The following is a 16,177-nucleotide window of genomic DNA, read 5'->3' on the forward strand; positions in this document are numbered from 1 at the left end:
GTCATATATGGATGTGAGAGTTGGAGCATAAAAAAAAAAAACTGAGCACCAAAGAACTGATGCTTTTGAACTGTGGTGTTGGAGAAAACTCTTGAGAATCCCTTGGACTGCAAGGAGATCAAACCAGTCAATCCTAAAGGAAATCAGTCCTGAATATTCATTGGAAGGACTGATGCTGAAGCTGAATCTCCAATGCTTTGGCCTCCTGATGTGAAGAACGACTCATTGGAAAAGACCCTGATGCTGGGGAAGATTGAAAGCGGGAGGAGAGGGGGACAACAGAGGATGAGATGGTTGGGTGGCATCACTGACTTGATGGACATGAGTTTGAGCAAGCTCCAGGAGTTGGTGATGGACAGGGAAGCCTAGCGTGCTACAGTCCAGGGGGTTGCAAAGAATTGGACACGATTGAGCGACTGAACTGATACTGATACTATGTGCCAAGTATTGTTCAAGGCACTAAGTTTATTCTTACTCATTTTATCTATATAATGAATTCTGCTTGGCAAAGACTCTCCTTATGTACATTTTACGGGAAAGAAGCTGAGAAATTGAGAGGGCAAGGAAATTGTTCCAAGTCACAGTGCACAGAGGTGATGGAGTCTTGATCTGACTTCAAGCAGTCTGGGTTCCAAGCTGTGGGATGAACCACTGCTGCTTGTTGAACCCCCACACAGTGGCAGCCTTGGAGCCAGGCGTTTCACGTTGATTGAAGCCTCACAATAATCTTCAAGATAGCATTCTGAAGGTGCAAATGAAGGTGCAAAGGCTCAGGGGTTAAGAAACTTGCTAAAGTCTATATTTACATATTTATAATCTGATCTTCCAAACACTCTTACTTAACCTTGGGGGTGACCTTGTAATTTCTTATCTAAAGTCAGTAAAGGTCCGTTGTTAATAATTACCCTGGCCCTGTAGACATAAACCAGAACTCATGCGGGCACACTGCCATGTGTGATCACCCTCCACTCTTTTTAACCTGGCTGACGTGATATTCTACCTCAGATCTCTAAAGAGTGCTTCATTGTGACAAAAAAGTGTTTCCCCAGGGTTTATGAACCCACTGCCCTTCTCTTCCCCTCTCCTTACACGTTTGTTTCTTCTTTGGAAGCCCTGTTTGACCAACTTCCTCTTCTCTATTTCAAGTCTTTTTTTTTTTTAAGACCACAATTAGATCTTATAAACTTATTTTCTTCAGGTTTGAAATGATGGTTTATTGGAGCCCTGGAGAAAATAACAACTTTTCAACTAACAGAACAGAGCTGAATGAAATGGGAGGAAAGAACAGCGAGGACTAATAATTTAAAGAGAAATTTATAGGTCTGCTGCTCTCATGACTAAGAAATAATTTGCTGTCTGCAACTTCAGGGGCAAAGAAATAGTGCTGAAAACCAGCTGTGCATGGGAATCTCCTCTGGCATTAATAACAATATGGATGCCCAAGTCCCATCCCAGACGCACTGAATCCGAGCTTTAGAGGAGTGAATGTGTCAGTGTCACACCAGTGAATCTGATCCTCGGCTGGGGGAGCAAATCATTAAATCCCCTAACCCTAGTAGAAACATGGAAGTGCATTTTCATATTCATTTTGCGCTGGGTTTCCGTCAACATATTTTAGACAGAACTTCTTTTGGTGGCTTTTGTAATCTAAAATAGTCAGACCTCACCTTTCAGATCTGTTTAAAGCTTTTGCAGTTTTCCATGGTTCCTTTATCTTATTCTTTATCACCCCTTCATTCTCTGCATCCTCTAATACATATGCACACACATACATATATATACATGTATATGTGTATACATACATACAGATAATCCAGGTAAATACGTTCACACATATATTGATAATTCAGATAAACACATATATATCCTTCCTTTTTCATGAAGGTCAAGCTGTGTTGACTATTGTCAGTATAAGGAAAGACTTCTTATAGTTTTCTTTATCAAATGAATATCTGGTAAAATAATTCTGAAGAAATCCCATACATTAATTTTTTAAATCATAGAACTATGTTGTTTTGCTTCCCACTGACTTTTTCCCAATATGCAATTATGAAAATTTTAACACAGATAGCAAAGGTGAAAGGATTTTAAAGTGAACACCATGCACCCACCACCTGCTGCTGCTGCTGCTGCTAAGTCACTTCAGTCGTGTCCGACTCTGTGTGACCCCATAGACAGAAGCCCACCAGGCTCCCCCGTCCCTGGGATTCTCCCGGCAAGAACCCTGGAGTGGGTTGCCATTTCCTTCTCCAATGTGTGAAAGTGAAAAGTGGAAGTGAACTCTCTCAGTCGTGTCTGACCCTTAGCGACCCCACGGACTGCAGCCTACCAGGCTCCTCCACCCATGGGACTCTCCAGTTCTACCATAAACGTTGCACTCTGCTTCCACTGTCACATGCCTCTATTATTCCTCCCACGTATCTGCTAATCCATCTTATTTTTGAAATATTTTGTAGTCTAGTCATACATTGATTTTAATAACTGTTATTGATGTTACTAATGTTGACAGTGACAAAATACTTCAACTTTGTATTGCCTTTCAGTCAAACACGTTTTTATTCAAAGTGACTCCATGGGAAAAGATAGCATAGGTCAGACTCTGTTCTGAGGAAATAAAACAATATTATCTTTTGCCAGTGAGGACATATAAAGATTGGGATTAAGTATCCAAGTATTATAATGTGTATTTTAACAGTTAATTATTTTTGTAACAACTTGAAAATATCAGGGTTTTTTTTTTTTTACCAAAATATTAATAAATGATTGCTACTTGCCCAGTATTATTTTGGATAAAGCACCACTTTAAAGTAGGGCTGTTAAATATTAACAGGTATCTGATTTTTGTCATTGTTTTCTTAAATGTTAAAAATATAAGTAACAGGAGGTTTTCATAAAATAAAGACTTTCCTATCAGTTTTATTTAGGACACAATACAGTGCTTCTCTTTTCCTCCAAATATCTCCCACACCTGCCTGAAATCCCACTGTCATGTTTCATGACGTTGGGGAAGATCCTTTAAAAATGTAGAGAATCCTCATGGTCATTCCCTACTTTCCTCAGTTCTCTGGGAAAGAGATGGAGACCAATCAATGCCACACACCCTCAATAGGCAGAGGTTACAATCAGTCTTGCTGCCTGGTATTTTGGTGTCCCAGAAACACTTCAGTTCACCCAGGTGCCCACAAAACACTTGGACCTCAGAATCAAGGCTGCTCCACACAACACCATCTCTGAATTCCACCTCCAAGGAGCAAGTAGCTCCTAATGTTTCAGATAAAGTTCCTATGGGCCCAGAAACTTAAAGGGCTAAACACATAGGTGATGAACTCTACTTTTGGAAAGGGAACTGGGCCATGAAAAACAGGGCCAGCTCCTCTTGGGCTTCCCAGGTGGCTCAGTGGTAAAGAATCCACCTGCCAAGGCAGGAGACGCAGTTTTGATCCCTGAGTTGAGAAGATCCCTTGGAGAATGAAATGGCAACCTACTCTAGTATTCTTGCCTGGGAAAGCCCATGTTCAGAGGAGCATGGTAGACTATATAGCCCATGGGGTCGCAAAGAGTCAGATATGACTTAGGAACTAAACAATAAAACCATGTTGAGGGTTCCCTGGTCTGCATTTTCAGAAATCTGTTCTAGTTTTTAAAATTGAGTCCAGTACTGTAACATTATTCCTGTTCTGTGTGTTTTCTCAAAGATTTAAGGCAGCAGCATCTTGCTTGAGTTCCTACAGAACCCCTGGATGAGATTTGTCCGGGATTCAAACCTTCAGCTCATGTAAAGCTGTCACATGCACCCTCACTTCTTCTAGTAACTTTGTTATACTTTTGTTTTTTAAATTACTTTTTACTAATGACTGTACTTGTTTTGCTTTTTTATTACTTTGGTAGATTGATTGGTTTTCTGACAGGATATGCCAGGGTAGCAAATCACCACTTTATTTTTAGAGCAACATTGAATGTTGCTCTAAATGAGATTAATGTTCACATCTCAAGACATCCATTTAGTGGGAAAAGCAAGTGGATGTGATAAGGTGAATAAAGAAGGGACAGAGGGGACAGAGATTGAGATGTGTGAAAGGCATTTTATAATTTATGAAAATAATTTTTTGAAGTCTACATTTGGATGTATCTTGGACTTTGAAATTATCATAGACATGTTTATTCTATATTCTCAAATCTGAGTGGAAAAGGTAGGAACAAAATATTGAGTCTTTCTTCTTCAGACTGCCAGAGGTTCTCATTACATCTTCTGAATCAACAATGGACTTCTCTATTTCCTGTTATGTGTGTGTGTATGCTGTGTACTAGGCCATGTCTGGCTTTTTGCGACCCATGGAGTATAGCGCGCCAGACTCCTCTGTCCATGGGATTTTCCAGGCAAGAATACTGGAGTGAGTTGTCATTCCTTACTCCAGGGGATCTTCCCGACCCAGGGATTGAACCCATGTCTCTTGCATCTCCTGTATTAGCAGGTGGACTTTTTACCACTGCACCACTTGGGAAGCCCCATTTCTTCTTATGAATGTGGCCAAATAATAAATACCCTCATAACTGACCTTGGCTCCTCTGCAACTTTAAAACAGCTCTTCAGTTTCAACCAGAGGTCTTTTCTCCTCTCTCCATCCCTCTTGCTCTTCTCTTTCGCTTTTTTCTCTCTCTTATCACTTCTATTTCAGGTCAAGCTGCTTGCATGGATTTGCTTTAGAATCTAGCATTAGAGTTCTCCGGAGAAACAGAACCAGTTAGATATTTAGCTGGGTATATAGCTTTAGATCTGGAAAGATTTATTATGGAGAATTGGCTCATACAGTTATGGAAGCTGAGAAGTCCTACAATGTGCTATCAGCAAGCTGGAGGCCCAGAGAAGCCAGTGATATAATTCCAGTCTGAGTCTGAATGCCTGAGAGCCAGGGGAGCGGATGGTATAATATAAACCCCAGTCCAAGGGTAGGAGAAAATCAAAGCCCCAGTTCAAGCAGACAGACAGGAAGCAAAGGGGATAATCCCTTCTTTCTCTGCCTTTTTTTTTTCTATTCAGGTCCTCAAGGAATGGTGCTCACTCACTTTGGAGAGGGCGATCTGCTTTACTGAGTGCCCTGATTCAAATGTTATTCTCATCAGAAACATTCTTACATACACACCCAGTAATAATTTTTAATCTGGAAACCTACTGGCCCAGTCAGGTTGACACATAGAATTAACCACTGCCTGTCATTAGAATGAGTTGAAGAGAACACTTGGAGTATGAGGGCTTTCATGGAGCAAAACATGAAGATAGATGCACACGCTTCACTGCTAAAGTAGCCTTTGGTCCCAGCCTCTGCCACTTGGTGTCGCTAAGTAATCTAAGTAAATACCCAATTTATGACTCCAACAAATGTAACAACATTGAGCTGAATGAGGCAGAAATAAAAATTCAGGTGATGTGGTCTAAATAAAATCTTGTGTGTTACTTACAACAGCTGTTTAAAAACAGCGTAATGTGTCTCTGGACTATAAATCGGAAAAGTCATGAATTAACAAAAGCATGTGAAGGAGCTTAGTCTTTATTGGGGAAAATGAATAAATCCTGCGTATTCTATGCGTCTTTCCTTTTTCCTCTGCTGGTAAATTGGTCACCCTGCTGCGTGCATTTTCATGAGTATAACTAGATATCATGGTCTAAACTTATTGCTGGGCTGTTAGCATCTGCTGAGGTGACTGTACTCCCCCTGATCCTTTATCGGCTCATATATTTTATTGTTAAACTTTTAAAAAGACTCTTTATGAGGGTGCAGACCTGAACTACCTAAAAAGCAAGCTCAGTAAACACAATTCCTAACCTTATGAATATCTCCGGGTGAATTCTTATTCACCTTTAAGACCCCAATCAGACATCTTCCAGTCTATCAGCCCTGATCCTCAGGCAGCCGGCTCTTCCTCTTTCTTCTCTCCCATAGCACAACTCTGTACCTTCCACAAGGCATTTCTCACCTTACCTGGTAATTAATTTTCCACGTGTCTGTCTTCTCCACAGCCTGTGAGCTCCCTAAGGAGAGGGAACCGTTTATGGAAGCCACCTCCCCACAAAACTGAGTGCTGTTGCCGCTGCTGCCGCTTTGCTTCTGGCTCATCTGCTGATTTAGAGGCATGACAAGTGAGTGAGCAATTACCAGTGCCCTTCAGCACTTCCCTAGAACCTTCTCTCATGTCATTTCAGCAGGGGGTAAACTGAGTGTGTGTATTCCACGTTTTACAACACTGTGTGCTTAGAAAGAATAATTAAGGCCTCACTAAATTCATGTGGAAAGAGGTTTTTGTTTTGTTTGAATGGTGTCTTTTAATATTTGTAAAGGGAGTTGCTTATTATTCATCCATTGCCAATCCATTTAAAAACAGTTACACAGTAGAGAAGAGGGGATTATATTAATAAGAGTTGCTAAATCAATATTTAACTTCGGGGGAAGTTTTTAAGCAAATTGCTTCACTTTTCCTTCATAGGAGAAACAACTTGAGATTAGGAAACATCTTTTCTTAAAGAGAATAATGGACTTGCAAATTCAAACAAATATATCAAAATGTTGCCAGTAGTTACATCTAAATTTTCTACATATTCTTAGTTTTATAAAATAAGTGTAAATTTGTTTAAGAAGTTTATGGTGAAATTCAGTACTTGTTTACTTAATGGTTCGTGTGTGCCTGTACTATGTTGAAAAGGGGAGAAGATCGATCGCATGGCTAGTGTTTCCCCTCCAGAAGCTCATGGTAGGTAGGGCCATGTAAACAGTGAATCTAAATACAATTTGCTAACAGCCAGAAATCAAGAGATTTAATTAATCCCACACAGGAGGATGAGACTGTCAGGGAGGTTTCACAGAGAGGCATGACATTTGAACTGGAATTCTACCATCTGTGAAATCAAGAAGCTTTACAGTTTCTACTTCATGGCTTAGCTAAATTGAATCACTAAGAGATTTCAGCAGTACTTACATTTTTTAAAGCCTAGATTTGTAATTTTATTAACTGATTGGATGTATCTTTTAATCTACTTTAATGATAACGTTATTAGAGTAAATAAAAATGATTCTTTTCTGTTATTATACTGACACCGCCCTATCCTGTTGGGTTTCAAGTTTGGACATGCCTCCAAATCATCAGCAAGGTTGGTAAAAAAATGCATATTCCTTGTCAAAACTGTTGAATCCCAACCTCCTGATATGGGGAGGCAATGCACTTTCAACAAGTTTTCCATGTGATTCTGATTTAAGTATCATCATTATATAAGCATTTGATAAGTCAGAGGTAAAACTGGGCATTTCAGGGCATGCTATGGTTACTAAAAAATATCTTCTGGTCTATTAACATATGTTCCTCTAGAGGGGAGATAAGGAAATTTAACAATTTATTAGGCATTCTGCTCTTTGTTTCAAGGCTACATATAAAACATTTTCCTTCCAAAAATTGAAATACCACCAAGACGCCCATTTTAGAGGTGAGAAAACTTAAGATTTAGTGAGCTTAAGAAATCTGGTCAGGGTCAGACATCTAGTAAGTGTGAAACTGGTAATAATACATTTGCTGACCCCTGCTTCTTGCCCCCTTCAGTTTATCTCATTTATCTCAGCCTCAGAGACATCAATTTTTAAAGCACATTTTCTACAAGATAACTAAGTCCTTTTCATTAAAAAGAAGAGACTCGGGTGATTTTCTTGCTCCTGTGTTCTAACCTGACTGCTGACAGTTAAATTTCCAGGAAAGGAAAGGCCAGCTTCTGTAACTGACTGTCTCATTCACCTCCATCCAGCCCTCAGGCTGGTGTTCTGGAATCAAATGTGGACAAATCTAAATCAGTTGTGGGCAGATGTTGTGGGCAGAGCTAAACCTTAGCACTCACTGTGCCTTATAGTCAGTGTTACTGAATTCCCTTGAGCAAGCATTTAAGCAGTGGGACATCCTTGCAAGTAACCTATTTGCTGATATAATGCATCAATTACATTTACATAAACCACTCCTTTTGCAAATGGACAATTGGTATTCAGCCAAATGCAAAGAGAAAAAGTTCTGATACTTATGCCTGAGGACAATCTTGGGTTTGACCAAGATGAAGCTTCGGTGCACTAATTCTTGCTGATATCTGGAGACACCAGGGCCTGAGATTGGGCAGCCTAGTTGAACCATGAGATGACCCCAAGAACTCGAGGCACAGAGTTTGTGTTGGCAATTGTAGCCTCTGAGGACCTGAAGTACGTGAAAGTAGGATTTTTACTATTATCCCTTGAACAATGAGAACCCTGAGTTCAGAAGCTGCTACTCTTAAAAACACCCATATTAACAGGGCTTCCCTGGTTGCTCAGCTGGTAAAGAATCCGCCTGCAGTGCAGGAGACTCTGGTTCAATTCCTGTGTTGTGAAGATCCCCTGGAGAAGGGAAAGGCTACCCACTCCAGAATTCTGGCCCGGAGAATTCCTATAGAACATGGGGTTGCAAAGAGTCGGACATGACTGAGCGACTTTCACTTTTAACAGTTATCAAAAACCAACAGCAGTAGTAAATGCAATTTTAAGGCTTAGCAACTGAGTTTTCTTAAGATAAAATCATTGTTAGGCAGATTTAAATTTTTCTGTCTTTTTGAAAAAATAAACATCATCATTCTGTGGATTTATGTCAAACTTTATTTGAAACCCTTGCATTTGCCCATTTGAAAATAGTCAGTTTTTGCACAGCATAAGTGTGTAACACTTCCAGTAACAACAATTTTAATGTATCTGTATTAATAGAGTTCCAGAGCAATGGTCCTTGAATTCTGGGACAAAGATCATGAAGGGAGTCCCAGTGCCTCCTCCAAAGGATATCGCGGTAGCCTCTCTGCTGTATTTCTTCCCAGGAATCTTTGTTATTCCTGTCTATAGAATGATTCATCATCTTCCTGAAAAGAATAACCCAAGCTTTAACATTTTTCAACTTTATGTTTTGAAAGCTGCTATATCAAGTAGCCAGAGAGACTGATTGAACTGGCAAGTAAATAGTCTCCTCTCAACATGCCATTCTGGCAAGATAAACCAGCTGATGGAGTCATAGTAGAAATCCCCTTGCACAGGCAGTTGAGGAGCTGGCAGAGGTGGCGGGAATTTTTCTGCACAGTGTTCCCGATGGCCTGTCCTGTCTGGTCTGTCTCTATCCCATTGTTCCCTGAAGCTTGGCCTCCATGCTCAGGCCTCTTTCCCAGAAGGACTGCCCCGCCAACCCCCCCCACCCCCGACCCCAGCACATACTGATTTGAAGAATTAATTTCGTGATGCCACTGATAGGATCCAAGGAAGTGCTGATCCCTACCTGTTCTTTGGGAATATCCCTGGAACGAACTTGGGTTATTGACTTTTATAACGGGACCTCAGTAGGGTTGGGCTGCATTGATATACACATGCACACAAAATGATATTTGACTGGAAGATACAGCTGTGAAAGGAAGCATTTTCCTCCATAGCCATATTCCTATTCTTGCATTTATCCATGAAAGATAAATTTTTTTTATCTGTTTGGATCTGTTTTTGCATGTGTATGTGTAATAGAGTGGTGGTCCTATTTTATTCAGAGAAATCCCTCGATTTTCTATTCATCTTTAGATTACAGGGGAAGAAAATTGCCAGTTCTTTTGTGTTCTGGATACACTGGGGAGTGAGTCTTAACTTCCCTTTCCATCTTCTCCTCTGCCCTGTGGGACTAGTCAGACATTCCCTACCTGTTCCTTCCTAACCTACACCGTGGTTGGTATGATTTTATTTTGCCAGTACCATGTCGAGATAATAGACTGCACATCCCAGCTTCTTGCAGCCAGAGGTGCCAGTGAGATGGAAGCAGACACTGTGGGTGGGTTTCCCAGGGAACCTCTGATTCACCTGGGAGGCATGTCCTTTGCTCTGGCCCCTTCCTCTTTCCTGTTGTCTGGATTGTGGATGAAATATCTAGAGCTGCAGTGGCTACCTTGCAACCTCATGGTGACCTTGAAAATAGAAGCTATACACCTAGGATATGAAGTTGAAACTAAATTATTCGTCCCTGATAACTGTGGGCAGCATTCCCAGTCCTGGCTAACTTATCTCCAAATAGTATTTGAGGGGAATGAAAGTAAATGTGTATCTTTTTAACCCATTGTTACTTGGGATTTTGTTCAGCGTTGCTGAACCTAAACTGTTGCAAACAATATGCAAGTCACATAATCATGAATAGCTCCATTTGCCTCTTCTCTTCCCCTTCTCGCTCCCATACCTCACGCCCCCAAGCCCTTGATTTTTGCCCTCTTTTTAGCTTCGTATCATTAACTGGTAAACCCAGTGCTTGATCTACTTATCACGTGAGAACTGGAACACAGAAGATGTTTGCCACTATTGAACACAGATATCCAGCACTGGTAAAACCCAGACCTCAATTTGCTTTCAGGTATCCAAGATGACAGTAGGATCCTGCCTCTTGGCTCGAGGCAAATAAACCAATCAGATTAGTAATCACTTCCATTTCCATAAGGAAGATTAAGGAAAGAGGGATTGGGAAGAACAGACGTTTCCTTGACAGCATTTCTGAGATAGTTGGTGAAAGTTCCTTCTTCTGTGGGATGAGAGGGGAATGTGGGAGATAGAAGAGAAAGTTTCCCTAAAGACACAAATATTTAGCTTCATCATGTGTGTTTATATTTCCACATCAGTCTTAGCTTGTCTGTCCTTTCCACTTTTCTGGCTGTTTCAAAAGGAGGGAAGGACTGGAGTGAAGAGATGGGCCAGTAGATCCAGCGTCTTTCTGTCCAACATGTAATTCAGCTTTACCTCTCCTTTAGCTGGAGGCCTGAGGATAAATTAGGGGTGTAGGAAGCAGGCATTTTTTACCCGATGAAGGTACACAGTACACATTCTCTCTTCTATGTGCGTCTGCATAGCAGTGCGGAGTGAAGGTGGCACAATGAAGCCATGTAACAAGAGTCTCCTTGCTTTGGATTTCACACAGTAGGAATCCTCGACCCATTTGTGTAAATCGCAACTGAGGAGCAGGAGGATTCTTTTCTTAGACTGTGATTTAACAGTGAATTAAGTAATTACAGTAATTTTACAGTGAATTAAGGATAGACTCTTGAGAGTCCCTTGGACTGCAAGGAGATCCAACCAGTCCATTCTAAAGGAGATCAATCCTGGGTGTTCATTGGAAGGACTGATGCTAAAGTTGAAACTCCAATACTTTGGCCACTTCATGTGACGAGTTGACTCACAGGAAAAGACTCTGATGCTGGGAAGGGTTGGGGGCGGGAGGAGAAGGGGATGACAGAGAATGAGATGGCTAGGTGGCATCACCGACTCGATGGAATGAATTTGAGTGAACTCCGGGAGTTGGTGATGGACAGGGAGGCCTGGCGTGCTGTGATTCATGGGGTCGCAAAGAGTTGGACACGACTGAGCCACTGAACTGAACTGAACTGAAGGATAGGCAGCCAGGATTTGTGATGGTTGTTTGGAACTCAGGATTCAAGGCACAGCCCTTCCTAGACTGTGTCTCTCTTCGGAGGAACGGTAAGCTAACAATGTTTACGACCTAGAAAATGGGCTAAGGTACCCTTTTCATATTCTAGTATCTTCTTCCTGTCCGCTGCCTTGGAAAACATCTGAAGGAAGAGGATCTCGTCCTCCATCCCTTTGATTGCACCAAAAGTGACCTGAACAGCACCTCATGAGCACCAGTTTTCTTCCTAGCCAGATGAAGACTGTTGGGTATTATTTTCTGAATGAGTCATCAGGGTTGATGATTTTATCAAGATTATTTTGAAGACAGAATTTAATATTCAGGACACCGTGATAATTGAAGTGATAACCTAGTGCTTGAATCTCAAAGCTATGTGTGTGTGTCCCAGGCTTTGTCCTTGTGACCGATCCCCTTGGAACCATGAAACATCGCATGGGCCACTTCCTGGCTGCTGGAAAAGAATACTTGCCTGTGTGTTTAAGATTTGACTGCCACACTGTGACTCTATTTAAAGCTACCTAGTGTTCACCATTTCCTGTATTTGTTGCGTTATATTTGTACGTCACCTTTTACTGGAAAACATAGGCTTTTCAAAAATACACTCAGGCCTTATCACAAATATGGGTGACAGATGTTGTTCCTCTCTTCCTTTGAATAAGGAAAATGAAAGAGTAGAAAGGAATTATGTGACACATGTAGACTCACTAAAGTCTTTGTAAAAACTTAAGACTCCATTTGCCTTCAGCTTAATTTAGTATAATGTGTTAAATCAGCAGTTGATTTTTCTCTCATGCAATTTTTAAATTGAGATCTAATTCACATATTATAAATTCACCCTCTTAAATTATAAAATGTAATGGTTTTTAATACATTCACAGAGTTGTACAACCACAACCACCTTGTAATTCCAGGACATTTTTATTACCTCAAAAAAATAAAAATAAAAAGAAGGTCTATACACACTATTTGACAGTCCTCATCTCCTTTATCCCCTGGTCTCCTGGCCACCACTATTCTGTGTCTCTCTGGATTTGCCTGTTCTGGACAGTTCATATAAATTTATTCATACAGTATGTGGACTTCTGCGTCTGGTTTCTTTCATTCAGCATAATGTTTCCTAGGTGAATAGTTCATTTCTATTTATGGCTGAATAATATTCCATTGTATGGATTTACCACATTCTGTTCATCCTGTCATTAGTTGATGGGCATTTGGGTTATTTCCACTTTTTGGCTATTATGAATACTTCCTCTAAGAATACTCACAGAAGTTTTCTGTATATGTAGTTTTCAGTTACCTTGATTATACACCTAGGAAGGAATTGCTAAGTGTAACTGTAACCCTATGTTTAACCTTATGAAGTTTCTCAAACTGTTTCACAAACAGCTTGCACTGTTTTACATTGCCATAGCAGTGTATGAAGTTCGTTTCTCTGCATCTTTGTCAACACTTTTTATCATCTATTATTGTGATTTTAGCCATCCAGATGAGTGGGAAGCTACTGATTTTTAAGCAATAACAAAAGGGATATGAAGTTAAGAGTCCTTTGGGTCACTTTCTAAACTGGGTGAATGGCTTATATGGCCCGTGGAATGAAAACTCTTTTCTTCACAGACTTCCCTCATTTTAATCACTCTATTCCTTACCTATGACAGACATTTTGGAGTCTGCACTTAATAGGAGAGAAGAAGCTGTTTGAGGCCTCACCCTCTGTCTCCATTCCAGAGTCCCCTTCTCAGTGTACACGGAGGCTTTTCCAATTTTAACTTCCAACTCTACACAGAAACTCTGCTATCTTTATCACCCAGCTCAATGAATTTAATATCATCTTCTTCAGCTTTTTTAGAATACTCTTTGCTTTCCCATTTGATTCACTACACATATTAATGATGATACTGGATAGACAATAAGATCCTACTATATAGCACAGAGAACTATATTCAATAACCTGTGATAATCCATAATGGAAAAGAATATGAAAAAGAATATATATGTATAACTAAGTCGCTTTGCTATATAGCAGTAATTAACACAACATTGTAAATCAACTATACTTCTCTAAGAATTTTTACAAAAATTTTAAATGATGATACTAAACACCACATATACCCATAACACTTATTATACATGGTATCATTTGACCTTTTAACAACTCTGTGAGGCATGTTGTTACTGGCTCAGAAATTCTCAAGATGAGGAAATTGATGATGACAAATACAATGGCTGTGTGGCCATTGATGGTAAAGTAGGACTAATTAGAGAGAGGTGTAATATCTCCTTTGTTTGCCCTGGTATTTACTTCTTCTTAGCCTTTCTTACTTCTGAAAGTGTGGAGGACTCTCTCACAATGGAAAATCCTGAAAAGTAATTTCTTCAGCCTCCATCCCTCAAATGCAACCAAAATCCTGGGGGGAATTATAGGAATTAATAGCCTTGGGATGACTTGGTTTTATTTAATTATAATTTTAATTATTCCATTAGGCCATCTATGTCTCTAGAGTCAATTCTCCTTCTCAGATATTTTCTGATAATTAGAAAATAAATTTACAACTATATTTCTCATGATTTCAAGCAGAGTCCTGTCAGTTGGGTCTATTTCCCTGGTAGCTCACATGGTAAAGAATCTGCCTACAATGCAGGAGACCCAGGTTCAATCTTTGGGTCAGGAAGATTCCCTGGAGGAGGGCATGGCAACACACTCCAGTATTCTTGCCTGGAGAATCCCATGGACAGAGGAGCTTGGTGGGCTATTGTCCATAGAGTCACAAAAAGTCAGACACCACTGAAGCGACTCAGCATGCAAGTTTAGGGTAATTTCTTAACTTGGCAAAAAGGAATAATCAAAGCTGGCTCCATACACACAGCCTGACAATCACAATTTTTCTTGCCGATGAAACAGAATGCAGCCTTGTTGCTTAATACCAGGTAAAGGATGCTGTCACTGCAACAGAATTTTCTCCCACAACATATTCTATACTTTTGCTGATTTGTAAATTGCATATCCAGAGAAGGCGATGGCACCCCACTCCGGTACTCTTGCCTGGAAAATCCCATGGACAGAGGAGCCTGGTAGGCTGCAGTCCATGGGGTTGCAAAGAGTCGGACACAACTGAGTGACTTCACTTTCACTTTTCACTTTCATGCATTGAAGAAGGAAATGGTGTTCTTGCCTGGAGAATCCCAGGGATGGGGGAGCCTGATGGGCTGCCGTCTATGGGGTCACACAGAGTCAGACATGACTGAAGCGACTTAGCAGCAGCAGCAGCAAACTGCATATCAGATTAGATGGCAACAATGCTAGCGCATCCTCCACATTTTTGATGTCAGGCTGCCATTTAACGGGGAAAGAGAATGCGAATCTCGACATTCCATGAGAAATGGAAATAAAGGGGCCTCTATTTTTAAGGCCCTATTTAATTTGAAATAGTATCTTTCTCAGTATTGAGCTTTGAGTCATATATTTTCTCATAGCTTCAAACACCAAAATGAAAAACTCAGGGCCTTAGATACTTTTTAAAAAGCTATTCCAACCCTCTAACACTCTTAAGAGCAAAAATGAACGGTTAATACCTGGAAAAGGTAGGCATTATCTTTTTGCATTGGCCTTGACTATGCAGGGGCAATTAAGTCCTGCTTTTCCTTATTATCTTTTGACCCTTTCTCTCTGAAAACTAGAAGTCAGGTATCTTCTCAGGATATAAGATATATGGTGTTTTAGTCCCTAAGTCGTGTCCAACTTTTGAGACCCTATGGACTGACTGTAGCCTTCCAGGCTTCTCTGTCCATGGGATTTTCCAGGCAAGAATACTGGAGTGGGTTGCCATTTCCTTCTCCATGGGATCTTCCCAACCCAGGGATCGAACCCCGGTCTCCTCAATTGCAGGCAGATTCTTTACCAACTGAGCTATAGGGGAAGCTGGATAGGATATGATGAAGGTGAAATACTTTTACATTTCTTCTCTGGAAGAGGAGTGTGTGTGTGTGTGTGTGTGTGTACATGTGTCTGTTTGAAAATCTTTAGAAAAAGGCTAAAGAATAGAGAATAATGGCAAATTAGTTTTAATTAATGTACAGTAATAAAGCCAACCCCTGAGAACTGTTCTTCTAGATGTTGTCATAAATAGCATTCATTTCATTACATAGGCAAACATGAGCTCAAAATAATTGAGCTTTTAAAACATTTAAAATTTTTAAGAGGCCATATAACTCAGAGTTTTACTTAAGTTTATTCTATTTCTTTTAAAAATGCTCCCTTTTAACTATAGTTAATAAGATTCAGGGGGAAATGTGTTTTTGAGTTGCAAGGATCTCTTACTGGAGATTTTTTTTTTTCTGATGCCCATTCTCTGACACAAATTGTATGTGACTGAAATTTGAATGATTCTTATTACTGGCACAGTTTTTAATTAAAGTGGACATAAATTGTTTTCCATTTAAAAAGTCTTAAATAAGCACACATGTCAATGATTGAGACTTTTGGAGGGCTATTCAGCATTAACTAGAACCTTGTTTTGTGTGGTTAAAATACACAGGAATGCTTGACCTGTCATGGCCTACACGCTTCCCAGTGCCTCTCCACTTGAGCCTTGAACTTATGCTTGAACCCTCTGTTTCACCTGAGCTCTCTATTTCTAGCTCTTCTAGTTTCCATCTTCTTAATGCTGCAGTAATCTCTAAGGGAGATAAATTCAATGGA

The 16,177-nt window shown here is 40.2% G+C and overlaps 1 long non-coding RNA gene across 1 annotated transcript; it reads right to left on the reverse strand.

Moving 5' to 3' along the window:
• Nucleotides 1–506: 506 nt before the first annotated feature.
• On the reverse strand, nucleotides 507–6,108 carry LOC148777612 (uncharacterized). Its single transcript, XR_016037515.1, has 3 exons — nucleotides 5,979–6,108; nucleotides 4,557–4,722; nucleotides 507–742 (listed from the first exon to the last, which is right to left on the reverse strand). It is a non-coding gene; the product is annotated as an uncharacterized LOC148777612 (long non-coding RNA).
• Nucleotides 6,109–16,177: the final 10,069 nt, after the last annotated feature.

This window comes from Moschus berezovskii, chromosome 6 (assembly GCF_049115385.1).
Source record: "Moschus berezovskii isolate FMDL1 chromosome 6, NW_MosBer_1.0, whole genome shotgun sequence".
Lineage (NCBI taxonomy): Eukaryota > Metazoa > Chordata > Mammalia > Artiodactyla > Moschidae > Moschus > Moschus berezovskii.